This window comes from Palaemon carinicauda, chromosome 3 (assembly GCF_036898095.1).
Source record: "Palaemon carinicauda isolate YSFRI2023 chromosome 3, ASM3689809v2, whole genome shotgun sequence".
In the NCBI taxonomy this organism is placed as follows: domain Eukaryota; kingdom Metazoa; phylum Arthropoda; class Malacostraca; order Decapoda; family Palaemonidae; genus Palaemon; species Palaemon carinicauda.
Genome location: NC_090727.1, coordinates 142,100,382 through 142,107,881, shown reverse-complemented (window position 1 = coordinate 142,107,881; position 7,500 = coordinate 142,100,382).

The window sequence follows — 7,500 nt, the reverse complement described above, 5'->3', positions numbered from 1 at the left end:
TTTATCTTTTTATATTATATTATGTGTTCTAAGTCTTATTCAAAACATCAAAAACAATATTGGATAGAGAATACAGTATTTCGACAAATAAACAAGATTTTTTTTTTCTATTTTACTACAGTACTTACTATTTACACAATTTTTATTGGATATGATTATAGATAATCCGTGCTTCATGAGATGATCTTTTACTACCACTAAAAACCACGTTTTTAGTCGTGCTCATCTACGAAAAATTTGTGTTGCGAGCTGACACCTGGACAAAATGACATAAATTTTTTTTTTCTTTAACGTTTCCCGAGTTTTGTGTTTCCCTGTTTACCGAATTAATTTACCACACGAGTACGTTTTCCGGAACCTTTAATCTTCTTAATGCCAAACTTTGCGCAAATTAATTTGAGTGAAATGGTGTTGTAAAATAAATGGGCTAGGAAAGGGGATTCCTTCAAGAGCCTCCCCCTAATAAGAAAAGAGGGATAATGGATAAACGAATAAAGTGGCAATGAACTCGGAGATACAAAAAGCCAAGAAAATAGGAAAAGAAAAGAGCGATAAAGGCATTTCGATTGTAGCTGCGAAGATCAATAACTGCAATAGCACCGTTAACGACATCTCTGTCTCTCCACCTTTCCGAGAATGTTATCGTGTGACACTAACTTAACAATAATCACTTCTTAAGTTCTGCCACCTAACTTTGCTAATAAATGCAGGATTTTCATGAAAATTTTCTAAGAGATACCCCCCCCAAAAAAAAAATATATATGTATATATATATATATATATATATATATATATACATATAATATAATCCACTTAAATTTTATGAAGAGGCTTAAATGTCAACAACAGATGATTTATTGCTGATTTATCTTTTATTTACAATAAGTTGCTTTTGCATAGCAACCAAACCTTCAACAATAGTTGTTTTAAGCATCTGTCTCTCTCACTCTGATTATACACAGATTTTTTTATTTAAAGAAACATTCCTCCATTGATGTTTTAGATTGAAAAAGAACTCGCCAAACCCCATGAGGTGAAGCATAGATCTGTATGAAATCTATGACTTTTGACATGTAAAACAGGTTTCTTGGAGATTAAATATGAGGTGATTCAGTTCTAATATATACTGTTCAATCATTATAGCTTACATGTGTGTGTCTTTCTTCTGATTATCTATAGTATAATATATATATATATATATATATATATATATATATATATAATATATATATATATAAATATATATATATATATATATATATATATATATGTATACATATATATTAAACACACACATATGTATATATATATATATATATATATATATTTATTTATATATTTATATATGAAGAAGTAATGCATTAAAAGCTCAAGATAGAGACGACTGGCGAAATCTAACTGAGGCCCTTTCCGTCAATAGGCGTAGGAGATGATGATGATGATGATATATATATATATATATATATATATATATATATGTATGTATGTATGTATGTATATATACTGTATGTATATATATACTGTATATATATATATTGCAATTACTCGCCGTTAGTCTCTTTAACATCTCTCTAATCTTCTTGCTTCACCCGACGACTTATATATAGCCTAAGACTGAAAAAAAAAAGAAATTCCTTCAGTATGCTTTCCATTTAGGAAGAATTTTTTCGCTGATCTAAAATTGACTTTGCCTCGTTTCTTACAAATCTCTTTCATTTCGCTGTCCCTAATGACTCCACATTGATGTTTGGATTGAGAGAGAGAGAGAGAGAGAGAGAGAGAGAGAGAGAGAGAGAGAGAGAGAGAGAGAGAGAGAGAGAGAGAGCAAAAGTGCCGGACTATATGAATATGTTTTTTCTTCCCCGTTTTTCTATTTCCACTCTCAAACTGATTTGGGGTCCTCTCAGCAAGAGACTTACTGAGTACTTTGAAGAAGGGTCAAAGTCCGATGGCAAATATACTTCCAAAACCAAATATAGTGATGCTAGGAACTTTGGATGAAACGCGGACTGTGAGCTTGTAGCAGACCCTAGGAGTCCGGCTTGAGTGTCAACTTCATGTCTATGAAATTTGATAGGCTAACAGGGAATGAGGTCGCCAGTTGGTTCCTATTGACATCAAGCAAATTAAAAAATCTAAAGATAATTATCTATATAAACTTGATTTTCATGATTTTAAATGGTACTTTCGTTTTATTAAAGTTTTATCCTTCGAAATTTTTTAGCATGAATCCTAGTGTACTGCACGTGTTTCTTACACGCTCATGCAGTATATTGCTAAGGAATTTTTTTTTTTGTTTAATCTGTCGCCCTCTCCCGCACTGATAATAGAACAACTGTTAAAGCTTGCCATATCATGTTTTATATATTTTTTATGACATGCTTGTTCTTAACTGCTTTTATAGAAGCTCGTTATCTGTTGAATAAACTTGACTTGCATTCACCTCACCTCTCTGTTGGCACCTAACAACCACCTCGCACACTAGGCACTTCCAATCCTAATAGTAGAATACTTGATTACATCATTACGTTTTTATTAGGTGTAACTTACAAGTATATTTTAAGAAATAATAGGGAATAACAGTGAAAATTGGGAGGGAGATTTTTACTCTACATAACCCTGTTATGCAGGTAGGCTATGTGAGGCACCCAGTGTTTTTTTTTTTTTTTGTCTGCCAGTGTTCGTCCATGATTTGACAGAGTTGATTTTTCAGTGACTTGTATTTTTTTCGAGAACCATCCCTCTTTATAGGAAACGACCTCATGTAAAAATACAATATTTTGAAAACCATTTTAATTCTACTTTTCTTTGATTATCGTATTTTCTTTTTCCAGGTGCCCAGTTACTGACCCTGAAATGGAAATCTCTAAGGGTAAGTCTTTTTTTATTTCATTTTTGTTTTGAATCAACAATCAAATTTTCTAAGGTGACATCTAATCTCATTGATATACAACTATCAGTTGGATATTTGGTGAATTGCAACATTTATTGTCATATTGGTGACAGTGATGGAATTGATTTATCTGGGACAGGTTTTGAGCTTCTGATGATGGGCGTATATATATGTCAAAGCATTTTAAATCTAAAGTTTCACCTGGATAACCTTATAAAAGTTATATGCGCGTATACACCTTTTCACAAAAAATTTCATTCATATTTTGATAGTGTAATCGCTTCTGTACTTATATGGGTTTATTACTTATTTTTCAAGAATTTAGCTGCACTGAAGGCCATATTTGCTTCTTTTTAGGTAATACCAATTCCCTAATATCGCAAGAGGGTCTGCCCCTCTCTTTTATTCTTCTCCTGCCCTTCTCTTCCTCCCTATTTCCTTAATCTTTCCCATCCCGAGTACCTGCCTTTGAGCTATAAACTGGATTGTATCCGGGGGTACTCTTCCTTTCCCCATATTCCCCACTTCCCTATTCTTATTATTATTATTATTATTATTCTTTTTAGGAACTTTAGGTGGCGTAAATCGAATCACTTAATAGAAATATTTAAATAAAAAACATTGCCATCCTACATTGCTCACTTCTTTCATCGCCATTAACCTCCAGTCAGACCTTCCTCACATCCACCGAGTTACGTGTTGCACACGACCCTCAGTCTCACCTTTTCCGAAAAATATCTTTCATATGTAACACATTGTCCATTCCCCACTCCTCCTTTTTTGACACCTTTTGGAAGGATAAAAAAGAAGAGAAAGTGATGCGAGTAAAAAGAGGAGTTGCATGACAGTGATTGTGGGGGGAGAAGGGGGTTGCTGACGATCAAAGAATTTTATTTTCATCTATGTTTTTTGTTTTTTGCTTTTTTGCTTCCCTATATGGCCGTAGTTTTACAGTTCTTCTTCAACTTTGAGTGTCTGTTCATTGCGCTTCTGAGGTATTATCGAAGCAATATTCTCTTAGGGAAGTCACTTTTACGATACTTAGAGTCTCTTACAATCTGTTATCTTTGTTTTTGTGACGTCAGTGTGGGTTTCAAGTCAATCGATCAATCACTTTTTTTCCACTTATAGTCCTACCACCATAAGGTCTGCATTATCACAGGCATAATCATTATTAGTGTCACTCACTCCGCTCAATCTCAGGCTTCAATCTGACCCCTTGCCTATGGTGATATTCATCTATGCGAACCTTTTTCGCACCAATCAGCTGGGAGATCGGGTAGATTTTCAGGATGAAAATTTTCATATCATTGTATTGATAAGAATACCTTTAGCAGATTTTCCATACAAAGTAAACTCTCGCGCATTATTATTATTATTATTATTATTATTATTATTATTATTATTAGCTAAGCTAAATCCCTTCCTTGAAAATTAAGATGCTATAAGACCAAGGGCTCCAATTGGTAAAAATTGCCCTGTGAGGAAAGGAAACAAGGAAATAAATAAATTACAAGAGAAGCAATGAACAATTAAAATAAGATATTTTAAGAACAGTAACAACATTAACATAGATATTTCATATACAAACTATAAAAACTTCATAAAAACAAACCAGAAGAAGAGAAATTAATAAAATAGTGGGCCTGAGTAAACCCTCAAGCAAGAGAATTGTAACTCAAGACAGTGGAAGACCATGGTACAGAGGCTATGGCACTACCCAAGACTAGAGTACAATGGTTTGATTTTGGAGTGTCATTTTCCTAGAAGAGCTGCTTACCATATCTCAAAGACAGTAAAGGGAAGACAGGAACATCGCTTGGATTTCTATGAGCATTTGGCGAATTTAGCAAGGGGTATCTGCAACAGATGGCGCTGAAATTGTCGTCTGCTACTTGCGTACTTAAGTCAGTGTTGCCATATGGACAAATTTCACCAACGTTCTTTTCAAACTATGATGGGTGTTTTTTCATCAGGCATGATACAAATATATGCTACACTATAAATAAAACAAAATTTAGCACTGAATAAAACGTAATCGTGGTTGTTTTATTTTCATTCAAGCTCATGATTATGTTGTATTTCCATCATTCTCGGGGGAATTTGGGATCTAACAATCTGGTAATGCTAACTCAAGCCTTGAAAACAATTGTAGCAGTCCGTCGCCGTATGTAAAACAAGAGGCATATTTTAAATATATTGCCCTTCATACATAAAATATAATTTATTGGTGCATTTTCCCCCGGATTTATCGATGCAAAGTCAAGGTAAGGTTTTATATTGAATACATACAGTATATATGATTATAATTTGCAGAATATGTGCTTTATCAAAGTCCGAGATTATACATTGAAACAGGGCTTAATAGATGCTAAGGCCACTTCGAGAGGCCCCTATTTTGCTAATGTAAGTGCAAACTCGTACCTCTAGAAACAAAAATTCCATTAAATGCAGAAAAAATAGAGCATCTTTTCTGGCCATATCTGTATATGGAATGAGGAAAAAAGTGACTGATAACATGCCTAAGACAATATTAGACGACCCACCACAAGTCTTCTCCCCTCCTAGTTTAGTCTGAGGCACGGGTCCTATTTCAGATGCGTGTCTTTCACATATTCTGTAAGTTATATTTGAAGTATTATATATACATGAAATACACAGCCTAACCTTAACTTGCATTTTGTAAATGAACAAGCAACAAGTATACTGTATAAGTATGAAAAAGAATATAGGTGGTCTGATGATCAATATGATTTGATATAAATTTATGGAAAATTACTAGATGAATAATAATAGACCAATTACTTGATGATTTTTATAGTAGCATATGAACCTTCCGAAATACCAAAACCCAGTAGAGGTTTTTAGCTAATTAGTAGGGCGTGTCGGCAATAGATGGCGCCGCGCTGGTAAAGCACACGAGTTATTTATAGGTAGGCTTTCCTGTCTTCCTTTTACTGTCTTTGGCCATAGGTAAAGTCTCTTCTCCCCTTACTAAGAGGAGAATAGTCACTGAACAATTACAGTGCAGTAGTTAACCCCTTTGTGTGAAGAAGAATTGTTAGGTAATCTCAGTTTTGTCCGTTGTATGAGAACATATGAGAATTAAATTCCCACAAAGTGATCTTTCTAAAAGTAGATCCTTCAGATGTGGTAAATTTGAGTCCACGCTAACACACGGGAATAAAAACCCACACTATTGGTGTACTCGAACAATATTAAAACATTGCAATGTAAAAGTAACCCGTAATTACAATTAATACAGTGAATGGGTACCTTTCCAATCAACCGTGTGCAGCAAATAAGAGACAGACAATGTTTACATTCTCCTGGTCCAAGTTAATGAAATCTCACACTCCGAAATTCGAAACGATGCTCCCTATGTCTATTTTGTCCAATACTGACCCCTTTGGGGTTACGAATTGACTCCTAGGATTTTCAGGATTTGCGTCAACTATGTATATATACCTGTTTCTCAGTTTTTACCTATCTATCCATTTATCTGTTATATTCTATGTCAGTTTCTATCAGACTATCTATCTCTAGCAAATTCGGTCTACGTTCTTTATCCTGATTTTCTTGTTGCTATTTTTTCTCTCTTTCTGACACATCTACACATATGCACAAATAATATATGTGTACAGTATATATACACATATGTTTGTATTTGTTTATATATATATATATATATATATATATATATACACATATATATACACAGTATACTGTATATATACTCTATATATATGAAATTATATGATATATGAGTATATATAGATATATATGCAAGTAATATAATATATATATGTATATATATACACAAATAATATAATATATAAGTGTATACACACATAGTATGTATACTTGTGTATTTATATATATATATATATATATATATATATATATATATATATATATATATATATATATGTATATATATATACGCAGGCCGTTTTTTCTTTTCGGAATCTATCTGCATATCTGTCTTTTTGCAATATCCCTCACATGCACACAATCTTGTTACATATGCAGATGATGCTACTTTCTTTACATCTATTCAATTTATTGACTTTAGAACCATGGTTGGTGAATCGCATAAGAGAGACACATAAAATTAGTGCATGGTACAAATTATGAGGGAAGAATTTGAACCCTAATTAAACTTGAAGTACGATTCCAAGTAGATGAAGGACTGCGGATCCTCAACATCCAGATCATTGCATCAACACTGTGTCTTTAAATGTGCATAACTCATTAATTAAAAATTTTACTTGTAATTACTGATTATAAATTTACTTATGAGAAACACGCCCTGTATGTTTTCCTTCACTTGGAGAAAGAAAATGTCATAATGAGAGTCTTTGAAGAGTTTTGATGATTAATCTATCCCGAGGACATGTTTTAAATCTCATTCATCCGTGTTTTTAATATTATTCTCCTGTTTGGTCTTCCTCTGCTGACTCTCATATTAATTTGTCAGACAAAAACGTGTGGTATACAGTATATAATCCCTTATCCCTGATCTGAATATTAATGTATAGCACCGTCATATGTTTATAAATGCTCTATGATATTTTACACGATTCTAACCATCCTTTGCATTCACA